General features: G+C 47.1%; 1 protein-coding gene and 1 long non-coding RNA gene across 2 annotated transcripts in view; one reads left to right on the forward strand and one right to left on the reverse strand.

Moving 5' to 3' along the window:
- LHFPL7 (LHFPL tetraspan subfamily member 7) overlaps positions 1–27,462 on the forward strand; it is a 58,957-nt gene that overhangs the window by 11,873 nt on the left and 19,622 nt on the right. The gene's annotated exons all lie outside the window — the stretch shown is intronic.
- LOC120761443 (uncharacterized) lies at positions 4,934–21,262 on the reverse strand. The gene is made up of 3 exons (XR_005703653.1): positions 21,087–21,262; positions 10,825–10,928; positions 4,934–8,995 (listed from the first exon to the last, which is right to left on the reverse strand). It is a non-coding gene; the product is annotated as an uncharacterized LOC120761443 (long non-coding RNA).

Here is a 27,462-nt window from a genome sequence, read left to right on the forward strand (position 1 = left end):
TTCAATAGAAATCAGCTGCAGTGAGGTGACAGGGAGAGAAACTCCTCCCCAAAAACCACATTATCTCGGAGAAAAACAGGGATTTTAGGATGTATGAAATTATATGGGAGGGAAGGAAAGCAGAGCAAGCCCAAGAGGTTTGGTGCGGGAGCTTTCTGATGGGGGGTGGGGGGCAGCGCTGCCAGGGGGACCCCTTGAGATGCTGGCAGAGCAGTGGGGTTCTGTTTCTGTCAAATCCCAGGTTTCCAGGTCCCACAGTCACCTTTCCTCTGTCTGACCAGACATTTTCCCACTGAAATCCAAATTTTGCTCTCATTTTCCTATTTCACAAAGCCAACTTGAAGTATTCTTTTAGAGCACCAATGGTATGAGTAAATAAGCTTAATTCTATAAAACACTGAATCAGGAATCCAATGTCCTAATAAAGAGCCAGGAACATGAAACACGCCCGGAAGTGCAGGAGCAGAGGGACCAGCAGAGCCAGAATCAGCCCCCTGCAAAGCTCTGCACTGTCTCAGAAAGATGCCCTGAGCTGTACTCACATAAATCCAGGTGCAGAGGCCAAGGATTGATCCCTGAACCAAACAGGAACCACCCCTGAGAGCAGCCCCACAGCAAGGGCAGCCAGGCTCAAGCTACAGCTTTAACACTTTCCTGCTGTATGTTTGGAGATCCAAGTTGTGCCTTTTGCAGCATCAGAAGGGAAGAAGGTGAAAAGCTCACTCAGACAGAGCAGAGCACTAATTGCAGATGCAGTCAGGCCAGCAGGGTTCAGAGCTGGGCTAATTGCCACCATGCTTTGAAAGCATGAGTCCTGATGCCCGGCACCCACTCCTCAGGAAAAAACCCAACAAACCAACATATCCACACAAATGACAAGAGGATGATCCCTAATGAAAGAGTTACTGAGCAAAAGGGAAAGGAGGAAGGGTAAAGAAACATTTGCTCAGCTCTCACATCCTACAAAGTCAAAGCTGCCCCTAAGAGATTAGAGATGGGGCTCACTCCCTGTTCACGGCGTCAGGTCATGAAAATGAAATTTCTGGGGGATCCTTCCTCCCACACCTGCATGGCAGCACCTCCAAAGGGGCTGAGGTAGCCAAGCTGGCCCATTTATGTGTGGGGTTCCCCAGTCCTCAGGTGCAACCCATTGCTGTTGCTGGAGGGAGGTCCTGGGGCTGACCCCACGAACAGGGAGGACAAATGGGGGCACAGCTGAAATCCTGCCAGTTATCCTTTAGCAAAAGCCTCTTTGCTGGGATTTTAAAAACAGGAGTTAATTCCAGGAAGAACTGTCTCCCGCTGCATGGGGCTGGAAGGGAAGGACAGGGAGTGCTCTTCAGGGCTGATTGTGCCTGTAAAGTCTCTCTGGTGGCTGCCAGGTGCCGGTCAGATGCTGTGGTTTAGAGCTGAGCATTACAGTCCATCTCTGCAAGGCTCTCAGAGCAGTTTTTCAGTGACTGGCAGTGGGGAAGCTGCTGGAAGGAGCACGGGGCCATCACAGCATGTCAGGCATTGGCTTCACCCACGGCAGCTGTGGGTGATGCCCTGGGGAGCCCCAAGGCTCTGCTCTGAGCTGTCACAGTCCACAGAGTCCCCAGCAGTGCCACTGCCTTACAGGAGTGTCCTGAACCCAGAGCAGCTGAGAGCCAGAGCAGCCCTCACAGGTTTGCAGCACGGACTGTGCTCCATGGCCCAGAGCATCCTCACTCCCACAGGAATGGCCTTCCCAAGGCTCGAGACTGATGAAAACTGAGAAGAAACCCCATCAGACAGAAAATATGGGCAGATTTCTGGGGGCCTTTGGTGCTAAGGGAAGGATTATGGGTGTGCTGTAGGATTAAGCTGCTGCTGACCACGTTCCAGCACTGAAGCTGCTTCCATCTGCTGCTTAGGAACCAGCCCTCACAGGCAGGATGAGCATCCCTAAAAGCCTCAATAAAGCCAGGACTGTGTTGCTTTTGGGGAAGTTTTATCCTGTGTGCTGTTCAGGCAAAAGGCTCAGGGGTGGCTGATCCAACCTGCCAGTGGCCCCATGGCTGCTGCTCCTTTCCCCACTCTCTATGGCCTGGCAGGGGGAGGCTGCAGAGCTTGGCACCTTGGTGAGGGCACAGAGCACAGGAAGCCTTCAGAGAGAGTTTTGATTTCACCCCACACTACTCTCTGTCCAATCCTTCCACTGTCAATTCACTGCTCAAGACAAACCCAGTGCTGAGGGCAAATGATCCTGACCTGCCTGTGCCATTCTAAGGCTCTTTTGGTTTTAAAGAGCAATTTCTCAGCATCGCCACGACAGAATCAGAACAGTCACAAGACCCCAGCAAGACAGGCAGAAACCCACAGTTGCACAATTCCCTCATTTAGCCACACTGTAATCCCAGGTTTCATGGTAGTCCCAAGAGCTTCTTCCTGGAAAATCTGATCTCCTGCATTCTGCAGCCAAGATCTCTTACTGGCAGCAGCATAATGGCATCACAGAGATGGCCTCAGCTTTTGGTCAGTTAAGCGGTAGAGCAAAATACAGGAAGCCTTGTGATTTTTGTCTGTTCTTTAGATTCTGATCATCCAGTAAGAACACAGAAAGAGGGAGAATTGTTCCTTTTCAGATCAGTGTGAACCTTCTAAATGTATCAATTCCCAAGGACTGAAAACCAACCTACATTAAAATTGTGCTGTTCCCAAGGGAGAGAGCAGGATGGGTATGAGGTTTAGGGCAGGAGGGCCACAGCAGGTCCCTGGCCAGGACTCTGTCCTAGTGTCACAACGTTATTTAGGAAGGCAGGATGTGATCCTTCCCCCTCATTGCACCTCCCATCCCTCCCTGCATCCCAGCCCACCTCTGGGATCGATGGTGCCCTGCTTCTCCCAGCTTGTGCAGGCTCTGAATGGCAAACAGCACCGTCTTCCACATCCCCATTGATCCCTCAGACTTCTATTGATCAGCCTGCTGACATATAGGTAATGTGTAATTAGTAACTTAGATAAAAACAGCACCAGGAGGGAGCTGCCTGGCAGCTCCGACCTTGGCTAGTGTGTCCATGGAGCAGCACACAGAGGGGTCGTGGCTGCCTGGTAATTGCTGACCTGGCTTTAAGTCACTGAAACCCTTCCCTTCCCTGCAGCCATCACTCCTGTGCAGTTCCCTGGATCCCTCCCCTCCTGCCCCTCGCCCAGAAATCCTGATTGGAATTATGGCATGAGGAAGGCACTCTGCCAAGCATCCCTTTCCAATGCACTGCTGGCACCGGCAGCTGGTGGGGACGCTGGAGAGCAACGTCCGAGGATGTTGGAGGGGCCACTGGACAGTGGGGACATGCTCTGCTCCTGGGTTCAGTGTCACAGCACCGCTTTGAGGGGACAAAACTGAACAGACACCTCCCCGAAGGTGGGGGACAGTTTGGGGTTGGGAGCCCAGCACTGCAAACGACACTAAAATGTTCAGGAATGGCCAAGCAGAGCAGGGTGGGAGCCGGTCACGAAATGTTCAATAAAATGTTCAGGAATGGCCAAGCAGTGCAGGGTGGGAGCTGTTCACGAAATGTTCACTAAAAGGTTCAGGAATGGCCAAGCAGTGCAGGGTGGGAGCTGTTCACGAAATGTTCACTAAAAGGTTCAGGAATGGCCAAGCAGTGCAGGGTGGGAGCTGTTCACGAAATGTTCACTAAAAGGTTCAGGAATGGCCAAGCAGTGCAGGGTGGGAACCGTTCTCAGCCCTTCCATCCCCGCCCACAGAGCCCGGGGCGGGGGCAGACCCACAGCTGCTTTCCTGCAGGGCATTTTTGTGGCTGCAGCAGCCCCATCCTGTTGACGCCGAGGGTTTTTTATCAGAAGACATCCTTGGGATTCAGAGGAGGAACTTGGCAGTGGAGGCGGGGGGGAAGCAGCACCCTGTTGTCCAGGCATTGATTTGATTTAAAATCACCCAAAGCTTCCCCCATCCCTGTCTAAAAATAGCATCTTGGCTTTTATCGCAGAGCCCACGCCGTCCCTCTTGTTGTGGCAGTAGCTTCTTGTAAAACATGCTCAGTCCTGATGCAGTGACATCGCTGGATGTGTTCAATCATCAGAGCAGCATTAAGAAAATGTTGCCATAAAGCTGTTTCCCCATTTAGGAAAGGTTCTTCAAAACTGCAAGAGAAGCTCCCAAAATAAGCAAAGTCTTCCTGTAAGGTGCTTTGGCACGAAAGCAAAACACAGCAGCATAAAACCTGAGCCTGGAGATGTGTGCAGCTCCTGAAGGGCAGCTTGTTTGTCTTTCTCTGGAAAGAGCAATGCTCCCATCACAGCTAGGAGTGAACTGCATGCTCCTCCTCACTGCTCAGGTCCCCACTGCCATCCTCTCCCCTCCACATTTCACATCCTGTCCTTGCAATAGACACAGCACTCACACCGTTGGATGCCCTGATTCTGCCCCTGGTGCAAGGCTTTTTTCCCCTGCTTTCTTTAATTACATTAGCAAAGTCAAAAAACTGCCTTTGGCACGTTATTATTCAGTCAGTGAACTCTCACTAATTCCTGACACAACTAATAAATATCTGAGGGTAGGAGCTCACTGCCAGGGATCTGGAGAAGGGTTCGATCACAGCCCAGCCCAAGAAGTGCTGCACCAGAGCCAGTACTGCTCATGCCTACCTTACCTGTGCTCTCATTTTCTTCATTTGCACTGATGCAAGTCCTCTTCTGTTACATTTTTTTGCTAATTTCCTTCAGAATTCAGCTCAGTAAAATCTGCAACCATCCTGAGCCTCAGGCTGGTTTGTCCTGGAGCAAGGACTGCTCTGAACTGCCCATCTGCGGAGATGCTGGGCACCGGTACCAAGCCCAGGTGTTGTTATTCTATCACTCTCTGTGTGCTTAAGAATCTGATGAACTCCTATGTTAGAGGCAACAATTGACTTTTTTTCCATTTACCTCCCCGCTGGGAGGTGTTGCCTTGGAGGATGTTGCAGGTGGGGAAAATGAACTTGTCAGATCCGCAGATCGACAGGCATGAAAGTGGAACCACAAACATCAACTTCAGCCTTTCAGGAAATTTTTACTTCTGCTGAAACAGTAATTTCTCTGTGCTCACTCCAGTGCATACATTCAAGTGACAGATCATCTTGGTTTGAGAACAATTTTATGATTTTATTTCCAAAACCCAAGATCTTCATCGGAGAGCCAGGCCATTAAACACAGCAGTGAAAGGCGAGGGGCTGGCAGCTCTCCTCACAGCCAGGCTCCCTGCCACAGGTTAAGTGCAGATCAGCCTTCCCCAGGGCTCCAGCTCGTTTCATACAAGGTGCAGAGCTGCTGAAGGAGAAGGGGCCAGACCCTGGCTGTGCCATAGAGCAGCTGAGCCCTGCTCCACCCCAGTGACAGATAGAGAATAATTTCCATCTGACATTTGGACAGATTTCTTTCTTATGCTCAGTTCTCAAAGTGTGCTGTGATCCTCTCCAGGTGGGTTTTGCCATTTGGCACGAAGCTGTTGACTTGGTGCCTTTGCCCTCCCGTCAGGCCAGGTCCCAGCAGCAGCAGCAGCGTGCCTGGGCTAATGCCAGGAGCAGAGCATTTCTCAGTAACCTCATTTGGAGGATAAACCAGCCATGTCCTTTCATGGGTTTCTTGGAGAGGGGCAATACATTTCCAGTGGCATCAGTGACAGAAGCAATATTCTTTCATTGCTATCATCAGAAAAGAGCAGCTTTATACTGCAAGAAAGAACTATTTCAGTTGTACAAAATGTATTTTTTATTCCCTTAAACCTGGGGAAATCCTTGTCATATTAATATGTGTCTGAATTGCTTCTCTTTCAGCAGTTCTCCCAGGGATTTGAGCTTAGACCAGTTATTGCACTTGGATGCAGTAACAGTCCATAAAAAAGTATATTCTGTAAATAATAACAGTGCTTTGTAATAAATGGAAACTACAAATAACAAGTGTCACTGGGACTCCGACACTGCTGCCCCTGAGGAAATACAAGCCCCAAGGAGCCCAGCACTGTGCCAGAGCCACGTGTTTCAGATGGGAAAATCCATATTTCACTTGATTCCCTCTCCCTGTTATTATCCCTTCAGTTTACAGGCAGTTTGCTCCTTCTACAATGCAGGACATTTACCTGGGTTCTAACATTTGCAAGGCACCAGGGTGGAACTCATGGGTGTTACCAGAAGGCTCCTCAAGCTATATCTTTCCAAGCAGGCTTCTTCTTGAATTTTTTGGTTAGGGATGGCTTTGATAATGGCTCATCTTTCATGAAGTTTAATTGAGCTTGTTGGTTTCTGCAGCAGAGAACCACTGCAAGAGAGGGTCCCCCTTCCCTTGCAAGTTCAGGTTGCGTAATAAACCGGATCCTGCAAAGCTTGAGAGCATTTATCATTTAACAGCTGTCATTAGTGGCTGCCCATCCTGCTTTCTGCATGCCCACAGTGCTGAGCAGGATCACGTCCTCTTATCTCCTTGCTGTGTAATTACATGTTCAGCTGAGGCTTCTCTTCACAGTTTGACTTCTCCCATTCCCCCTCCTTGCTCAGCTCATGTTTGTTGGCTGTTGCTGGGAAGATGGAGACAGATCCCTGCAACCCTCCTGGCAGGGCCACCTAAATGTCCTCCCTTGCTGTGGGCAGGGAGCTCATAGCTGGATTTCATGCATCCTGAAGCAATTGTGTAGACACCGCATCATCTTTATTGACTCATCCATCTGCACTGAGCTCAGGGTGTAACGCTGAGAAAAAAATCCTCCCTGTCCTCTCTGAGGCTGGCAGGGAGCTCAGGACCGTCAGGAGCAGTTTGCAGTTCAGCCTGCTCAGGGATGCACTTCAGGGGGCTTTGCTCAGCCCTAGTGCCCAGCCATCTCTGGCAATGCTGAAGTCTTGGGCCTGTTGCTAACACCAATTTTAGCAGCGTGGAGACATCTCTGGCCTTGGGGGGAGATGGGCTGTTTGATGGGCTGGTTGGATGCTGGCTGTGATTTAAAAGGCATCTGAAAGTGGGGACAAGGACCTGTCACGACACAGAGCAGGGCATTGTATAGAGAAGCTATTACCTGTCCGCCAACACCAACACGCTGCACCAAAACCTAAAGGTTGATATCAAATTTAGGGTGAAGCAGTGAGCCCCCAATGCCTCAAAACCTGTTTTGCTGAGATTAGATGAAGCTCATGCTATCTGTAGATCCACCTTGGAAGTCATTGCAGGGCCTGGTTGGCCCAGCCTTGGTGAACACAGTGATAAATCTCGGTGGCAGCTGCTCACCGTCTTTTGTGTCACAATTGCCCAGGTAGTTAAAAACTCTGTTGTCTGTGGACAAGCCAGGCTGGCTTTAGGAGCAGGGGTGCAAAGAGAGAGGATTTCTCTGAGAAAGGAGCAATGAAGATCTGACAAATGGGTCTTTCCAACACCTACAGTCCTGGCTGACTGTGGGACAGACCCTTTGGTAGGACACTGGGTCCCGTTTTGCTTGCTCTGATTTGGTTTCAGTGTCCTGGGTAACTGGGAGGTGGTGCTGGGTGAGCTGGGGAGCCAGCCCTGAGAACAGCCACAAGAGCAGTGGCTCTGGGCCAGATCCACTTCCTTTTTGCACAGCCTGACAATGCAGGGAGTCTGGCAGAGGTCTCTGTCCTCCTGTGGGCACGTAGCACAGCTCCCAGGCGAGCTCTGCTTCGGAAATGTTTTGCTCTGCCTTCCTGTCTGAGCCTGTGCTGAGCCAGATTCCTTTGCTGTGGTAAGGAACAGATCTGCTCAGAGGAGAAATTTACCCTGCACCAAGTGTAAACACAGATGGAAATATGGTGGAGCCCTTTTCAAAGTCAAGGGAATAAATCTGTTTGAAAGGCTGAACATCTGGGGCAGTGAAAGAGCAGGTGGAGCATTAACCCCAGAAAGGACAGGGGGGTAAGACGGAGGGCACAAACTGCACAATAGAAGTGTTTAAGTGGAGAAATTACCCAAAGAGCATAACAGAAAGGAGAAAAGGCTCCTTTTTGGATCTTTTTTTAAGACTCCTGAGTTTTTTGAGTTGCACCCCAGGCACTTTGGATGGAGCAAGCAGGTAGGCTTTTCCCCTGGACTAATCTCATCTGCCTTCTCTAAGGCAGCATGTGAGGGACGCAGCCCCACGTGTCCTCCAGCTGCTGGCAGGGATAAGCAGGATTTTGCTCCCTGGTTAGGCAGATATTGCTGTGCTGCAGAAACTCTGGAAGGACAGACCTGGAATGTTCACACCAGTGGGAATCATCTTCATGATGGTTTGGTCAGCTCTTCTCACATTTTCTATGTTCTACAGTAACAGCACTCCTGAACAAAGGCCTTGGTCCGGCAGGGCTTTATTCACTTGCCTAACCAAAAAGTTAAAAACATGGCTGAGTCTTGGATGGCTGAGAAAATGTGAAATTGGGTTCTCCTCCCAGCCATAACCTTGGCAGAAGCACAGCTCTGGCTGCTAAAGCCCATGAAATGAACAGCCCCTGTTGCTCCTGATAGGGGTATAAAATTATAATTACTTGAGGAGTGGCTTACGATTCAGTGAAACAAGGATCTTCTCCTTTTTGATTGAATTACTCAGTGGTTATTCCTAGAAGACTGGAAGCAGATGGTAAGCTCTGGCCAGGCGTTTAACAGCCTGAGTTATGGCACAGAGGGGATGGAGCCGAGCTCCAACCTGCTGCTCCTGCTTTCCTGCTTGCTTTGGGCCGCCGTCCTGATGTATTCCCCAGGAAAGGAGAGGCTGGAGGCTGGGACAAGATGGTTTGCAGCAATGGATGGAGATGTGAAGCATGACCAGCAGAAGAGGGCTTGTTTTACAGCTCAGGTGGCGGCACAAAAATGCAAAAATTTTGTTACTGTAAATCCAGCGCAGCTTTGGCCCAGGTAGGCACATCTTGACAGCAATCCCAGTGCGTTGTGTCAGGAGCCTGTGGATCTGGGAGGTGACAACTGCCCTTCTGTCACACAGGAAAGCTCCCCATCCTTCCAGGCCCAGGAGGAGGATGAGTGGATGAAGGCAGACAGTCCCCTGGGTTGGTGTGGAACAAACACAGCTGTATAATTTCTGCCTCACTGCTCCTCCTGCCCTCGTATATCTTGAGCACATCAATAAAATCAAACAGACTATTAGCAGCACGTCCTGTTATCAGCCATGGATGGGCATCAGACAGCCATGCAACCTGCATTTTATGAAGCGCTGCTCCTACCACTGCTGGGGCTGCAGTGATTATCACATCTCCTCACAGCTGGGCCACACCACAGCTTTTGTGAGCTACCCTACATCAAAGGCCTTTTCTTTTTTAAGATAAATTAACAATTCTCTCCCTTTCTTTTTATTTAATGGCATAACAGCCAGCTGATTACTAGGTGAGACACCAATCTTGTTGCCGAGCTGTGCTTACTGCATTGTCTATTTGATTATTTTTATTGAATAAGCAAATGTTCTCTCAGAGCTCTGAAATCCTTATGAGGGAGACTCATTTTCTGCTACTGTGATCTCTTTGTCACGGGTGGGTGATGTATGAAAAGGAATTGCAAAAAGCTGTTTACAGCAAGCAAAGTCACAGAACAGCCCACTTCAATTTCTGCTATCTGTCGGAGGCTGTTGTTGGCAATGGTCAAAATTAATTAAGCAGGAAGGAAGAGAGCAGGGAGGCACTATGCATCCAGTTCCGACATTGAAATATTAATGGTGAGCTAATCAAGAAAGAGTATCTATGAATATCTAATCAGCTCACAGTTTGCAGTTTTACTGAAGCAGTGAACTTCTGGGCAGCAGCCCTTTGCAGGAGGTGTTGGGAGGGGAGGTAGGCGGGCTGCTCCTGATCGCTCTATCTGGGAATGAACAAAGAGCTCCTGTCTGTGACAGGGGCTGAGGGACATTTTCCTTCCACATCTCACATCCCTGCTGCCACAGGACGCTGCTGCATCCTTCCTGCTGTCACCTACAGCAGCCAGGCCAGAGTGTCCAGCCCACAGCATTCCCAGGGCTGTGTTCCTTCCTCCCTGGTGCCAGAGGCCATGTGGAGGGCTCAGCTCCTCCAGGACTGAGCTGCAGCATCTCTCCACATCCAGGTCTTGGGAAAAGGCTCAAAACATTGGACACACAACCTGGCCCTCTCCCTCCATGCCTGGTACTGGCACCCCAAGGGAGGCAGCACCTGTGTCCCTGCCTCTCCTGCCAGTGTGTTCCCAAGTGAAGTTTCCAAGCTTTTTATGGGGAAACAGGAGGTGAGGGTTGTGCTGCAGGGCCAGCGTGCACTGCAGACCCCCCAAGCCCAGTGCCTGCTCAGCTGCTTTCTCCCACCCACCACACAAGCAGGGAAAAACAAGAAGAAACAATCCCATGGCAAAGCGGGGCCGATTCCAATCAAAGCCACAAAAGTAAATGTCGGCGTTGGGTGCCAGGAGTCGTCAAGCATCATTTCTTTCTTCAGTGTCAGTGTAATGAGGGCTGTGGCTTTGGAGATTTCTATTGCTGTGTTTCTGTAAACAGTTCCCTCCTCTAACCTCTTGGAAATTGGATTTTGTGGGGCTGAGCAGTTTGTGTGCAGCAGATAGCAGCAGGACTGATAAGCAGAAACCTGTTTACACACTCACTCTCATCTAATACTACGACTGGGCAGGCAGCTGCCTAGATTTTTTTTTATATTTCTGGGTTTTTTTAAACTCTGTCAAATGTAATCCTTGTTGGCTGAATGTTTTGCTGCTTAACTGGGAGAAATCTGAACTAGGCAGTTTTAACATGTAACAAACATGAAAATTATGTGAAGAAAAGGATAAAGGTAATAAGTAAATCTTATTTGACACTAAGGAAGAATCAAGTGGTGATCAGGAGGGAATAGAAAACCGACATACCTGAGGTGGTATTTCATGTGCTGCCAAGGGAGTAGGGACTGGATACAACTCCAAATGCAGAAAGGAGAGTCCTGGCACGTCACTCTGACAGCCACAGGAACTTTCTGGGAAAGGAAAAGCAAAGCAGATGGCATCAGTTAAGTATAGTGGAAGGTACCAAGGATGTCCAGGGAAATGATGGAGCCCTGTGGCTGCATCCATTGTCTGTGGGAGGGAGAAACCCCCTGAGTGCAGGTATGTGGGTGCTGCAGTGCCCAGCTGCAGCTCCTGGGGCGGGTAGGGGGATGAGCAGCAGGATTTCTCCAGGAGGAGCACTCTGCAACGTGCTTCCCTCTACTGCTCCAATATAACCCAAATCTGTCAGCCTTTAGGGCTTGCTGAGAAGGTCATCTGTGAGCACGGCTAATTATTTCAAGCAAAGCAGCAGGCTAATGCCACTAACCTGCTCCCAGGGACTCAGCTCTGCCCTGTGCCTTGGCTCCGTAGCTGCACACAAGCTGCAGGGAATTACGGATGCATGGGGGTGTCTAAAGCTCAGGGATATAAACAGATCCCACTGGCATGTACCTTGAGCACAGAGAAGGAAATGCACATTTTTCATAGCCGATTCATTCAGTTGTCATGAAAATGCTGTTCCAGCCAGAAGGCAGAATCTCTTCTTTCTGCCATTTAATTTTCTTTAATCTGCTCTTGACATTTATTGAAAGAAGTATTTTACCCACATCAAAGGCAAAGATTTCAAAACATCACATGGAGAAAAGCTGAAGGTCAGGTCCAAGTGAGGATACGGTGGCTGACATGAGATGAAAGACTCTGGTTTCCACAAGGAAGGTCTGTGCAAAACAAGAGGGCACACTGGCCTGTGCTCTGAGGGCACTTCATCTGCACCCCGGGCAGGAGCTGCAAGTGGTGGGCTCTGTGTGTTTGACACCTTCAGCAATTCAAGCAAGGCTGGTCTTTATATGAACAGGTTAAAAATAAAAGATGCCTTGATAGCAGGAGTTTTCAGAAGGCTCTTCATGGGGGTGAAGTGTCTCCTGTGGCTCTGCCCAACGTTGGCCCAACTCTCTTTGCCTGGGACAGAGCTGGGCACTCCTTTGCCTTCACTCTCCATGAGGGAGTGGTGCTGCTTCTCACATGATTAAATGAGCCAAAACTCTCAACAAACTGAACAAGCTGCAGAAAGTGCATCCAGTAGAGGGGCCAAGCCTGCAAGATGCCTGTGGATGTGTGGAACATCCTGAATGCCAATACTGAAGAAAGATGTAAAATGTAAAAGATCCTCAGAAAAGATCTGCATTTAGTTCATTTTGCACGGGTAGAGGTAACAAGCTGACACAGGTTAATTTATAGCTTGGTTGTATGCTGATTGCAAAGTACACATTTCCAGTCAGCCACCATGAGTAAATCACTTTCCCACTAGTTCTCTTGGCATATAAAAGAAATTTCTCCCTTCTCGACATTTAAAAAAAATCCTAATATGTTATACACTCCATGACTTTATAGCATCTTTAATATTTAAAAGGCTAGAATCTATAACCTCAACCTTTAACAAATGTACAGTAACGTGATAACAAATTTGCCTCGAACAGCTGCTATCTTGGTACCAACTGGCACGAGGAGGAGGGAAGTAATTGGCTTGTTTTCAGATAATTACCATAATTGTAGTGACACCATTTGGATCACATCTAACTGCGTTCCTGCTGCAAGTTGCATAATTTAATAATTGGCAGAATTTAGACTGACAGTAAAGGTAAAGTCAGCATATGGTGGGGAATCAGCAGGCACCTCCCTGCACTGCTGGTACAGGCTCTGCTGCTGTTGCTGTGAAGTTTAGCAAAATCTTTTGGGTTTGCTGCTTTTCTTGAGCTCTTCGACTGGGCCACATCTTTGCTCCTTTTCTGATGCTTGACAAGATGAAACCACGTTTTGCACCTCTTGAACCTTTGGATTTGAGATCAATCAGTTTAGTTCACTCCTGCCCAAATTACTACTTCCTTTGTGCTCTTGAGTATTTTTAGCTGTCCTAGTTCTACTGGAGGCTTGTCAGAGCTCTGCACTGAAAGGGGATTAAACCATGGTCAGGTGCTTCCAGGCAGCAGAAATGCCTTTCCCAGAGGGTGAACCCAGGCTCCCCAGAGCAGGGCTCACTCCCCTGGCTGAGCCCAGCCGAGCTGCAGGGGTGCTGGGAAGGGGAGAGAATTTGTTCCTCTTGTGCCTTCCTATCCTTGCTGCTCATGGCCAGCGTGAAAGGGATTCAGCACCTCCTGTGCCTCCAGCGCTGAGAGCTGCCCAGCCAGAGCCCCGGGAGCAGGGGCTGCAAGGTAAGGCCAGGAGGTGGCTGAGGATGTTGGGGAAAGACAAGATTTCTCAGCTCAGCTGGGAACTTTTGGCAGGAGTTGCAAAAGGAGCAGAGCACTGATCTACCACCCTGCAGTGCCTGTCTGTGGCCTTGCTCTGCCTTTTTCTGCAGGGCAGAGCTGAGGACAGCTGACAACACTGACAGTGCCCAAGGAGAAGGGGCTGCTCGAGCTTCTCCAGTCCCCAAATGAGAGATGCTCCCAGGGTACATTTGCTTGTTTTGCTTGGTGGCTCTTCTGCTTTCCCTGGGCTGAACCCAGACACCAGGTGTATTTTCCACAGCTCTCAGTGGATGAGGGGACTGGGGATACACCCTTAGATTAGGTCTGCAATGCAGCCCAGGCCTGGGATCCATCAGAGATGCTGGAGAGAACTTTGGCATGGAGCAGGGGAAGGGCTCATCTCTAACAGACCCCTCTGCCAAGATGAGGTTGATGGCTCCATCCCAGACTGGGCACACACAGCCCTGGCACAGAAGGGAGGGAAGAGGAACGACTAAAAAGTAAATCCCCAGGTTCTGGTGGGTGGTCTCCAGTGTAGTGCTGGGAAGGAGTGGGAGTGTGTGCTGCACCAGGTTTGTGATGCCTGGAAGCAGCTGCTGATCCCCACACATCCCTTCTCCCTGCCCTGCACACAGAATCTGCAGGGTATCCGTTTTCCTGCAGCATTCCCTCCCCCTCTGTGATTTATTGCTGCCAGGAGGCTGTGCATGTGGAGGTGGCATAAATCTCACCCAAAAGAAAAAGAAGGAGGAAATTTGCATTTGCTTCCTCACTGGCATATTGAATACAGCTTTCCAGTTCATTGCTGAAACCCTGGGCAGGTCCCAGGCTGAGGCACTTCCCTCAAGATTAAACAGGGCCAGCACTGGGGCTTCCTTCCCTGCTGGAGAAAGCTCCCACAGCCAGCAAGGAGCAGCTCCCCCACTGCCCAATTATCCCCAGATTAATTTCTATCCACTCCTATTTATATTTTGTGCTATCAGCCTACATAATACTGTAGTATTTGCAGGCTTCAAGCATTCACAGTGCTCCCCTTGCTCTGCCAACAGCCACAAACCCTCTCTTCATTCAGACCTTCCAGTCCTCCAAGTCATTTCTGTGTCTTACCCACCTCCCTCCAAATTGCTTCCATCCAGACTGACAGTCCCTGTGCTGGAGTTAAAATTCCCCAAGCTGCTACTGGAGGCTACAGAAAGCAATTAGGGAGATTACAGTCAGAGCATGGTCATGCTGCTGCAAGGGTCTGGATGTCCTGTCACAAGCAGGCAGCCTGAACTAAGAGGCTTTCAAATAACAGAGCATAAGCAAACAGGAAAGCCTGGCAATTGTTGTCTCCAAGACTGCATTTTTCCTGGAAGTCCATCAGTGTTTTCCTGTGTCAACACTAAACTGAAAACGGGGCAAAGCGAGAAATATAAATGAGCAAGGAGAAAGCACGGTGGATAGAACACATTAATCAGAGGCAAAAGTTGGAGGCAGTCTGCAAACCTCTGCTCCTGCAGGGGCTGACAGCTGTAAATAGCATATTGAAGCCATGGAGGAAGTAAAGAATTAATTACAGTGCCAAGACCCAATCCCACTTCCAGCCACAGGCAGCATTTATTAAGATCTCACTGAGGCAGGAAAGATTGAACAAGAGACTCAGGGGACTACGAAGGGGAAAAGAATTAATCAGTTTGTCTCAGGAGACTGGAGAAGTCAGATTAAATAAAAACTGGAAGTAAAATGAAAGGGGGAACAAGATGGTTGGAAACCTGGACCTGTTTGAAGGAGAAACTCTGGAGTCATAGCTGGGAGCAGTCCCAGGGGCTCCAGTGCCCCACTATAGAAGCTGGAGAGCTTTGAGCACAAAGGCTGAAAGTTTGCCTTGACTTTTTAATAGCTTTAAAAATGTCACTTTAGGCCTCTTCCTTCCTTTGCCTGGCAGGAGGAGGCCAGGAAAGACATCCCCAGCTCTCCTAGCTCTGATGCTTGCTCCAGTGCATCACCAAGGAGCTCAGATTCCCCGCATCTCAGGGGATGGATGTGGACCTGTGTTATTCCCCAGCCTGCTGAAACTCCCTGACAGCCAAGCAGGGCAGCAAGGGAAGCTGCACCCAGTTGAACAAATAGAAGTCCAAATCCCAGAAGCAACACCCTGAAATGAACGTTTTTGTCCCTGCCCATTGTCAGCCCACTGTTTTCCATCACAATAACATTCAGTTATTTATCTTCCAAAGTGTACAACATTTTCTTCCCTCTTTTGTGCTGTTGCTTTTCTGCCTGTCCCTCTGGGAAAGGTCACTGGGCTTCCACATTCCTGCTGGGTAATGAGCTGTGACAAACGCTGGTGACCAGGCTGGGGTCACAGAGTTCTAGAGGGAGTTGAACGCCGACATCACAAGGAGGGAGCCTGTCCCCAGCTTGTGAAAGGGTGTCCCATTGCCAGGCTCCTTCCCCTCCATGCAGCTCAGTGGCACAAACTCCCTGCAAACCAGATTAGAGACTTCTGTCTTATTCTTCCCCCTCAAAAGTCCCAAGCCTGGTATATCCAGACATAAAATAAAGCTTTTCATGTAATCAAAGTAAAGAGTGAATAGAGGAGCACACTTTGTCCTCTTCAGTAAGTTTTCAGGAAGCAATTAAGCCTTCCTGCTTTTCTTGCATGTCCACAAACAAGCTGTTTTGAGAAAGTCCTTATGGAAATAAAAAGCGTTTATCCGATAAGCAAGGTTTCTTTCAACTCCAGCAGCTTTGATTTAGAAGAGAGACACCAAAGCCCTGCTTGTTGCAAGAGAAACACTTTCCAATAAAACTGCAGTTTAGAAAGTTCCTGACTTTATCATATCAGTCTCTTTCACAGAAGTACAGGTCTGTGCCTATTTTTTTAGCAAACTTCCAGATTACTGGAATTTACTGATTACAATAAGCACAGGTTGTGAGGAACAGACACTCCATTAACAGCTGCATTGGATAATAACCCTTAACATCAGAAAGCACCACAGCAGGATGGGTTTTTGTCCCATGATATGCCAAAGAACAGTATTTAAGAAAAAAAAAAAAAAAGAAAAGAAAAGAAAAAAAAAAAAGGTATTTTCTGCTGATTCTGTAGTGGTATTTCCTGGAAAAACCACTAAAAACTGTTTATTGGAATTTAATGTGCATGAATGATGGGAGGGAGGGATGTGCACTGTATTACAGCTCCTGGCTTTTGAAACCTGGTGCTCTAAAGATGTGTATGCACATGATGCATCCCCAGCATCCCAACTCCCAGTGTCCAGTGGAGGAACAGCAGTTCCTGCTCCCTCAGGCCCAGAGCACCTGCCTGTGTGCAGCCAGCCCCTTTCCCTGACCTCAGATTTAAGGTGATCAAACCACCAAGCCACAGCTGCAGGCAAGACTGAAAAAACCCCACAAGCCACCAGAAGTAAAGATGTCTCTCTCCCAACACAGGTGTGATGTTTCAAACCAAACCAGCCAAAGAACTGAATGCAAAACTGGTGCAGGAATAGATTCTCCTTCAGAAAATGAACAAAAAAAGAATGTTTTCTGGGGGATATAGACAAGACAGGAAATTAGAGGTAAAACCTGAAAGCTGGAGTTGGAAAAGCCTCCCTGAAGCACCTCTGCTTCCTGGGGTCCCACGAGGCCCCAGTTTCAGTCTCTGGGCTATACAGTCCCCACTGCACTGTGTGCTTTTCAGAGCTGCTGCCGCCCAGTGACACCTCACACCTCCACTGTTAACTAACCCAGAAAAGACAAAACCTTCCCATCCCTCTCCAGCCAGATTTTCCAGCGTGGTGGTGGTGAAAGCCTTGACACATCTCACTTTAATGTCCCTAGGGCTTATCGATGGATCCCAAAATTAGATCAGCAGACCCCAGCAGGCTCAGGAGTCTTAGCTAGGCTTGTTACCGTAATGAAATGCTAATTGCTGCTTCTGCAGACTAAAAAAGTGCCTTTGGTCCTACAGCAGCTACAGTTAAGCAGTGTTAATTGCCAAAGCTAATTATGTTGCTGTTGCTCCTAGATACTGGTTCAGGTTAGGTCTGTAAACATAAACCCAGTAGTCAGTGCCCTCGGTGCTTTCTGTGCACAGAGAAGATGCTTGGCAGGGAACAGGGGCCACATCCTGAGATGATGCCACACATGTGGTACAGGACAGGACCAGGGAGGTGACAACCTCTAGACAAGAGACCTCACAGCAAATCTGCTCCCAAAAATTTTTAGGATTGGCATTTTGAGAGAAAATACTGAAAAAAACCCAAACCAAACCAAGCTGATCTTTCCTCAGTTCCATAGGTACAGGCTTTATTAATTTCTTTAACCAGCTGTCCTAAAAAAGCCTCAGATTTCATCCATGATGCAATTAGTGGAAACCAAGGAGCAAACAGATTTGAGGCTCACCTTCCCAAGGAAAAAAAAACCTCCCCAAATGTCTTTTTTGTTGTACATCCCACATCTGTTTCATTGATGAAATTCCCAGCTGAAAAGGTGCATTATGTCAATTAAAGCACCAGCATTTTCCAAGATCTTCCTGAAAAACCATTAGGATAAAATATTTGCTGGTTAGAACAGCCTTGGAAAATTGCTCCAAAGGGGTTTCACTTTGCCAGGCCCCTTGGAAACCACTGCTTTGGGACTGGAGGTAGAAGCAGCCCTGTGTCAGCAGCTGTGCTGCCATTGCAAAAACCAGGATGAACCTTCCCTGGGACATTCCCAGGGCAAACAGGAACAGCCTGGGAAAGCCACAAGGAAAATTCTCTTGAGTTTGGCTGTGCTGCCTTACCACTGTCCTCCTTGTGCTGGACAGGAACAAAACAAAGCAAGCAGTGCTATAGGTTGTTATTCTAGAAGGAACTTTACAGAATCCTGCTTAGGGAACATGCAGTAAAACAGCTTTTATCCCAGATCCAATTAACAGCTGAGTTACGGGACTCAAGTGAAATAAAGGGCAGTGAATCTCCCAGACTATTTACATGATTTATTAGAACACGGCTGTCTGCAGGAGCGGGCGGCTGCTTTATGTTTAATTTATGAGGACACAAGGGGCTGAAGGCTCAGTTACCAAGCTGTTGGGGGGTTCCTACCCCAGCAGTGCTGAAATTCTCCTACAACAAAGGCACTGACAGGCCCTCTTGCTGCAGCACTGCTGGCTGTTCACGGCATGTCAGCCACGGCTTCCCGACTGGGCTTGGCAGAACTGCTGCTGGAAAAGCATCATTCATTTCCTCTCACTCCTTTCAAGGTTTATCTGGAGCAGAGAGCCAAAGCTCAGACATCCAGAGGGAAAAAATAAATGAGTACCCAGCCTTAGAGCTGAACTAACAGCAAGGGGCAATGCATGTAGTGGGAGTTTCTGTAACAAGCGTGGAGAAGTTGGGACTGGAGTTTTCTCATCTCCGTTTCTGAAACTTCCCCTTCTAAGCATCTTCCAGGCCAGAAAAGGATATTTGAGCTGACAGCTTTGGAAGAGCTCCACCATTTGATGTTTGTATGTTTGTAGAGGAAGCACAGAAGGATTTTCAGTGACAGATGAAATCTGCAGTCCTTCTAACACACCAGCTAAAGAGATTTTGCCTCTTGAAAGCCAAACTATAAGGTTTCTATTGCAGAGATGTTTGATACCAGCAAACTGAGTGTTGTGAGAAAATTAAAGTGTCCACAGTTTTCCCCCACTGCAATCAGTATTCGTATGAAATAGCTGCTTTCCCTGTCTTGCATAGCAATGCAGTAGTGAGACCAGCTGCTGTTTCATTTTTTCCCTTATTTTTCAGAAGTAGCTGATATACAGCGATAGGAAAATACAGTCACAAGTAATGTGGCTTTCTCTAAGTGTCTGTTTTCAAGAAAAGTGTTTTTCTGTGTGTGGTGGGGTTTTTCTAACACTTCATCGTGTTCTGAGTAGCTGTTAAGATGAGAGGCTCCAATGCCATGTTGTATCAGTATCACAAAATTGTGTGCTCCTGAGGGAAGGAGCCTAATTAGGATTATTATTTATTGCTAGAGCAGCCTTACATTTGGCAAGTCCTCTCCCAGCAAGACTGTGTTCACTCCTAACATATGTTGTTTGGATCCATCATTTGAACTTAGAAGCTAAAAGTACTTTTTCTCTAATGGGTAGAGATGCAAGCTCTCCTCCAAATCTCTCCAGGAGGTGGAAGGCTCTCCCGGGGGGTGCCTTTTTCTGTTAAGTGTTTCTCTAATGGGCTTGGAGAGAAGCAGCACTGACACAGAGCAGAAGGAGCAGAAATCAGCCTTACAGAGGTGATATAAAGCTTCTGTTCCCAACCACCTTCTCAGCTTCTCTGTTCACCTTATCCACTCAGTCTGATCTCTCGTAAGAAAATCAGGCAACTCTCAGGCTTGTTCCCCAAAAAATTACTTAAATAATACAGTTAAAATATTATTTGCAGAGAAAGCCATCCATTAAAAATCAGGTTGCTGCATTTAGTTTTCTGTCAGATAGAGAACTGGGCTGCTTGTAAGGTGAACTTCAAATGGGACCAAGTTTTAACAGAATTATTTGTGCATCCTGCTCCCTAAGATGCAGGCACACAAGTATCCCCAGGCTTTGGTTCATGAGGGACTGATAACACAGCTCTCAGGGGCACCTGCAACACCACAAAAATAAGACACCTAAGCCCTGTGGGGAGTTTTAGGTAATTGCTGTCAAAGATGGTGTGATCTCTCATGTCTCAGTTTACAGAGCTCAAGAAAAATACCAGAAAACATGGTTTTAAACAAAGGGTGAGAAAAGTGTTAGATTAATGCAATCAGTAGTTAAGTCTCTGCAACAGAAAGTGCTGTTTTTTCTAGCAGTATTTCATGCAGTTCCTAGGTGTGAGACAATAAACTCTGCACACTCATCTTAATAAGGGATCTGTCTTGGGAGTGCCAGGGATTGGCATGGGTTGCTTTTGCAGGAGCAGTTTGAGCTTCACTAGAAATCAGAAGAGAGAATTCAGCTCTCAGGAACACAGGGTCATATGAAGAATTAACACCAAGTCTCCCAAGCCACAGACAATGCCAGTCTAATCCCCCCTCCTGATTAGAAAGAGTCATTTTTCTAATTTCCCTCATTCACACGTACACCGGCAAGGGAGTTGATGCTTGCAAATTTAGCTAAAAGCTTTCAGCCCCATTTCCACAACACCAGTGCAGAGCCTGTTGCACACAGGTGCCAAAGAAAACAATCTTTGAAATACAGAAGATTTCCAGGGTGCAGCTCCCTTCCCTTTGCAGCAGAGTTCAGGTAGGGTTTGTCGGAGCCACCTGGGATTCCCAGTCTCCCAGCAGGACTCCCTGGGGTAGAAGCACTGCTGCTGCAGAGTGAGGACTCAGCAAGGCGCTCCTTTCCATCCAACCTGACCAGGGCTGCCAGCAGGGGAACATTAGGGGCAAAATGTTTCCTCTGGCCCTTTTTCAAAAGCCTGGAATGGACACAGCCCATTTCATCATATTACTTTAGGAAGAAATCAGCAGTCAGCCCAGGCCAAGTTCTAGAAAAGTCAGTGCAACGCTTCAGGGTTTCAGTTTTACTGAGTTATCCAAAGTTTGGCAGCAAAGTAGCAAGTGTGAATAAACAGCCATTAACACTGTCGTTGTTATTATTATTTACTGCCCTCAAGCATCCAGTTCTGCAGGGGGGAGGAATAAACTGGCACTTGTCCTTAGAAACCTGCAGCTTAGATTTAGTCACAGCAAAACAAGAGCTTCTGTCTGCATCACAGCTCCCTCCCCTCCATCACAGTCACCGGGAGCTCTCAGTCTGAGGACAGCGTTGTCACTGACAGTAATTAAAGCCATAACACGAGGACAGGCCCTTGCTGGGCACAAGACAGGGCTGAACCTGGCTCAGCCCCTCCTGGCAGCTGAATTTCTCTGTTTTGTGTCACAACAGGTTGTGTCAGCACATACCTGGGCAATTGCTGGGCTCGGACGTGTAGTGCCATGAGCTGGCATGGTCTGATGACTTGTGATCACTACTCCAGACTTTAATAGTCACATACAACTTTGATAACCACCAACTGCTTGACTCAGCTCCTCTCCTTTCCCCCCTCCAGGCACTCCCAGTTTGCTCCAGGGAGCTCAAACTCCCCATCAAGCTCCCTCCACCCCTGCTGACAAACCCATCTTTAAAAACTGTGTCAGCTGCGAGGATGCAGATGGTCTCATTTGCATCAAACAACTTTTAAATTATCATTCAAATTAAATTAAATTGAAAATGCAATGAGCTGTTCCTGTAGAACTCTACGCACAAAGAAGAGTTAATGAAGGTCACATTTGTAACCAGTGAGGAACATTTAAACTGTATCATGCTTGGCATGGGATGCCATTAGAATAACATGCCTTTCTAAATAAGGATAAATTCCTCTTAAAGGCCTTGTGCAGGATAGTCCCTGTCCCCAGAACAGGCTGGTCTTTGGGCCCTCTGTAGTTCAAAGAGGGAAGAGCTGTGCTGGGTGCAGCAGAGCACCAGCAAAACTCGTTGGCCATGAGGGTGACGCCTCAGGCACCAGCCTGGGCTGTCAGGTCCTGCCTGCTCTCCTTGTCTGGATGCAAAGCCAGGCACACCTGGAAAGGCCTGTGGAGCTCAGCCAAGGGAGCTGATTGAAAGATGCAATCCCCGTGCCTCTGGCTGTAATTGCTTCATTTACACACACAGAACTAGGTGTCTTTTACCTTGCTCTGTTTGCAGGCGTTGAAAAACTGCCCTGTAATGGTTTGGGTGACATCCGTCATCTTCATGGCTCTGTGTTGTCACAAGGATGTCACAGAAATGAGCCATGCCCAGTTCTGTGTGCTGAGATGACAAATGGGACATGTTTGGCTCCTTGGGAGGTTTCCCAGGAACCAGCTCCTACTCTGATGCCAGGCTGGGCTCCAATAAAACACTGGGTGAGTGCAGGAGCTGAGCCCTTGACCGAGTGCCCTGAGTCCAGGCAGCCACAGAGCAACAACCTGAGCAAGCCAACACAAAGCAGAAATTTGTAGTTACTCTTCTTTCTCTCTCCTTTGCATGATCCTGCACCTTTATCTGCACCTGCTGCAGGCCACATCACATGTTTCATCTCAGGAAATGAAGCAGCATTTTGTATAGGGAAATAAATAGCAATAGTACATCCTAAATGCTCCTTAGCAACAAAGCTCTTGTTTTGACATGGGCTCTGCTCTGCACTCAGGTGCAAAGTCAGATGCTGAGAGATCAGAGAAACCTGTGAAATGGAGAGTAATAATTGGCACAATTTTTGTCATCTGCAAAGGCTTAAGAGCTGTTGGTTCACTATAGCAGTAGGCTGCTGTCTCAGAGAAGAGCTAACACCTGCCATCAAAAGGGGACTAAAGTGCATTGCTTTAAATAGCTATCGAGGTTTTAGTTGCTTTGAAGTGACTGAGTGCATCCAAAATCTTAAAAAGCAACTGTTCTAAAATCCACCCATCCCCATTTCTGCCATTATAACAAAAGCAGTCAAGTCACAGCTGAGTGCAGCTCATGATTCCTTGCAAGAAGAATCACCAGATTCAGCTTCTGAGCTGAGGATAGTGGCTGAGTCAGTTTGCTCTGTCTGCAGAACATTGGTGAAAGGCAGCAATGTGCCTTTGCTTACTCTGAGCAGAGCATTGCTCAAATGTTTTTCCTAAAATCTCCTAACAGTTGTAAATCTGAGGAAAACCCTTCTGATCCCTGTGGATGATGGTCTAATTTGTTATCAGCACAGCTGAGAACAAAATCTGGACCTGAGTGTTCTACTCAAAGCAAGCTTTTGTGTGATGACATCTGAGAAATTGCAACAACTAGAATTAAACTATTTTACATAATCCATTCATAAGACAGAGCTCATAAATAATAGTAGGAAAACAAAATGTCAAGCCAAACTGATTAAATGAAAAGCTTGAAAGCTGCCTTACAAATGAGTGGCACAATAGTAGCTCAGCAGTGAATGGTGATTTACTCTCTGCTTTGTAAACCAATTTATTTATCAATAGCTGAAGTTCAAAGATTATGCAAAAGTTAACCAAGTCAAGGAGATGTGACTATGAAGAATGTGTCACACTGCTGCCTATATGGATTCAACAAAGGAATTTAAGGCTTTGTCTTCTTCGTGATAACTGCAGAACAACTCTCTGTCTAAAGCCACAGCTTCCCTCTGGGCATGGGAGCAGACTTCCAGCTCCAGTTTCTGTGCCTCCTCTTCTTCACCAGCTCTGGGGAGCTGAGTTCAATGATCCTGATCAAGGAGACCACAGTTTTCTGCTGCCTTTTGCCTCTGTTAACTGCTGTGGTACATGACCAGCCTGTGGCTCAGACACAGCTCAGTTCCTGACCCTGGAAAACTCAGTAATGTTTCAGAAGAGATGAAGACTGTGAGTCTGGCCACTGGGCTCTCCTGCACAGCATCCAAGTGTTGCAAAGAGGAGCCTTTCACTGTCAGTTCATTTTCTCAGAATCTCCATGGGAAGGGATTTTTCCCTCTTTAGATGTTCCATTAGAAACTGCTGATGCAGAATGCACCAAATGCATTAAAAGTCCATTAGGTCTGTAAGGCTGCTGTTTGTTTTCCTGTGTTGTCTGAAGAATTTGGAAGGCCACAAGCTGTATGTTGCCTGTGGCAGATTATCCTGTGCTGGCTGGCTGTGTGCTCTGGCTGCAGTATCCTGTGTGCAATAGGGAAATGTGGCTTCAAGAGATGAGAGAATACAAGGCCCTTTCAATCTGCCTGTGCCTTTGAACTGTGTCACACAAAAATCACAATGAGAGACACAGCAAATGAAGCCCAAGAAGTTTAGCCCAAAATAACCATGCTGTTTTGCATCAAATGATTCTATTTGCTCTTTAGTCAGTTCTGAACTGCACATTCTTCCCTAAAGCTGCATCAAGAGGTGACATTTTGCTCAAATTATAGCTACATCTTCATTGAAGTAAGCTGAAGATGATGGTACTGAAAAATCCATGTAGGATAAATGTCCTGGAGTGTTTAACAAACTTGTATTGATTCATCAATTCTAACTTACATGCGAAGGATAATTTCAGGTAACACCATGAAATAGTTATTTTTAAGATAACACAAGGCACAACAATTCTGTGCAACCCAGGATGATCAGGGGATTTAGGCAGGGCAGGCTGACTGAGACACAGGATTAATCTCTGCAAACTAATGTCAAGCCAAGTGGGGAGTTTCAGCCAAAGCTTGTTCCAACAAGTGACGTGCAGTGATTTTGATGAATCCTCGCGACACCCTGTCGAGAACTGGTGATGCTGTATAAACATGCAGCATCTTGGAATCTTACAGAGAGCAGGGATACACCTGGTACAGCACAGAGGTCAGAGCTGAGCCTGTGAGACGCTCGTCTGGTTTGTTGCAGCCTCCTGGGAAATTTGTTTGGGTTTGGTTAACTTGACTTTTAAATGTAGGCATCCTACGGAAGGAAACTTCCCTGAATGACAAGTCTGATGTAGTTTAACAAAACCATTTTTGAAATGCAGAGCTCCAAATGTGATTAAAATGCAGGTTTTCCAATGTATATTTCATCAAGGCTAACCATGAATGATCCTTTTTAAGTATTTCCTTTGATGGCTGGCTGTTTATTTGGATTCAGTGAATGCGGGTTTGGTGAAAGAGGGTGTCAAACAGGTCAAGAGGCGAGACGGACACTGTGCCCTGGAAATCCAAGACTTTATTATCTGGTCTCCACGGGATTTCCTTTCCTACATGGAAAAATGTGTGGTAATGCCATAGCAACAACAAAGGAACAAACATAGCAGGACATGTCTCTGCTGTTTTAAGGCTTACTAGATTGGATTTTGTAAATGACTGCATTTCCAGAACAGTTATTTTGCTTAGAATAATATAAACAATGAGAAGCTGAACTAAAGGCACAAGAAATAAGGATGAACAGCTTTCCATCTTCTCCTTGAGGATTTTGTCTGTAAGGCAAAAGGAGCCTTATAAATATTAAGGATGAGTTGAAAAATCCTCATTTTAATTTTAAACTGATTCCTCTTCCTCATCTCATGCCGCACTTACAAAGGAATCATCTTTAAGCCCCACGATAAACTCCTCACCCTGTGTGGGTAAGCACAGATGCAGAATACTGCACGTATTCTCCGCCAGCCAGTTCCCACAGACAAAATCTGCTGCCTGCTTGTTGGGCAGAGGGGCTTTGCTGAAGGATTCAGGGGTTAAATGGCCCTCGGGGAACTGGGATGTCTGTGGAGATTCACAAAATGGGAGGAGAGAGTGGCACTTGAGGGCTGGGCAGCTCCTGGTGTGGAGGTCCTGCTCCCAGACGATCCTGCTCCCTTGCCCTGTGTGCCAGCAGGACTCAGAGCAAGGCATCATCCACTTCTTTCCCTATGGCTTTGCTCTAGGATGCCACAGGAATGCATGGGTCACCACCAGCTCTCTTAAAGCCACATGCAAACAGTAAATCAATATGATTTATCAAAATCAGTTTATAATCAGGACACTGATCTGTCAGTCAGCAGCCCCAGAGGAAAGTTTTTGCAGCCCTCCCAGACCCTTTAAGATCCTTGACATGAAAGGCAAGGCTTTCTGGGCTGCCTCCTGACCTTTCTTGTGACCCTCCTCTCACAAGCCATTATTCTCCAGACAGTGGGCCCCGACAGCAGAGCCCATCAGCACCTGCCATGGAAAGGGTCTTGGCTAAAAACTCACAGTCTGGCTGTTGTATTTCAAACCAGCTCTTTATCAGAGGAGACCAAAGTCACGCCAAGAAAAGATCTAAGGAGGTGTCTGTAAGAAGGAAAAAAATCCCTCCAGTTTTCAGGACAAATGGGTAACTATAACCACCTTTCTTGGTTACCTTGGTTTTGCTGGAGTAGATCTCAGCCTAGGTTGCCCTCATTTGCAAATTTGTTTTCCATGTGCATTACGGGCACTAAAAACTGTACCTCTGAGCTCAACCTCTGCCCACTTACCCACTGTTATCCTGCCTCTGATTTCACTATGAATGTCTTTAAAAAGTGTAGCCAAAGTTGGGCAGTATCCAGAGCCCATCAAAAACCCTAATGGGGAGAGGCCCCAGCATACCTCAATAATTAACATGAGCACATGGCTGATAAACACACCAAGAGGACTTCATCCAAAAAGCTCCTTGGTAAATAAGAGCTGCCTTAATTATATGAATTCTCTAATAGTTCAATACATGCTGAAATCATTTCAGTAGGCAGAAAAAGACATATCATGAGATTAACACTTAAACAGATTGGAAACATCTGGCTTTGGAAAGTGGATTGGTTAGACAGCAGCTTTTGCAGGGCTTTGCAGGGTTATTTTCCCCTTTGGATTAATCTGCTCGACTACAGAATAAGTCTTTTTCTGGCCTGCCAGCAGAGACAATATTAATAGTGTCTAATTCTTTAGTCAGCAGAACAGTAGGGTGAAAGCATGCTTGGGATTGGATAGGGGGGAGTCTTTATGATTCTCCAGCATCCCTTTAAATTCTCCTTCTGTCACTTGCAACAAAACAGGCACTTTTGGTATGGAACACACATGGCACACAAAGAAAAAGGGAAAAAAAGCCTGCCACCTCTAAAGGCAGAACTGCACTCAGATTTATGAGGTTGTGGCTAACAAACAGAGTAACAGCTGATATCTTTTTATGGGTGATTGGGAAAAAGAAAATGTATTTCATATACCATTATGTACTATTACACAATGGTTAGTCATCTCAAAGCGGTATTAGATAGACTTTTTTTTTCATTAAAATGCCATTAACAAATGAAATGGGTGGGAGGAGCCATTGGCTTGGTAGTGGTAAATGACCTGATCACAGGTGAGTAATAATAATTGTGCATCAGCAATGATCAGTGCCAAGTTGACAGATAGCTCAGATTTGACTGGTAATATTTGGCATCAAACTTCATTTCTATGCACCCAGCTTCCTGCCTTCTATCTTTATCACCCAGTGCATTTTCTTTTCTGAGAGCAGGCTGATTGCTACTAATCTTCCAGCCTGTAACCTAATGCTCTCTCTATAAATGAAGTCCCCATTTTGTTGATAAAGAGTCATTGTGTTCGCTTATCTCCCTCCTCTCCAGAAGTGATAGCAGTAAATCTGACTTCTCAATTAACCTGTGCTGAATTAGAATCTTTATGATCAAATTGGATGATGTCAGTTTTGGGGTTTTTTTTGTTTTGGTGTGGTTTTTTTTTTTTTTTTTTTTTTTTTAATCTGGACTGCTTGAAACTCAGTGGGGAATTAAGATTTGTGTATCTCACCAGAGCCTCTTTCTGTGTGTCAGATTGCTTTGGTGCGCACAGATGAGAAG

This window comes from Hirundo rustica, chromosome 19 (genome assembly GCF_015227805.2).
Source record: "Hirundo rustica isolate bHirRus1 chromosome 19, bHirRus1.pri.v3, whole genome shotgun sequence".
Classification (NCBI taxonomy): Eukaryota; Metazoa; Chordata; class Aves; order Passeriformes; family Hirundinidae; genus Hirundo; species Hirundo rustica.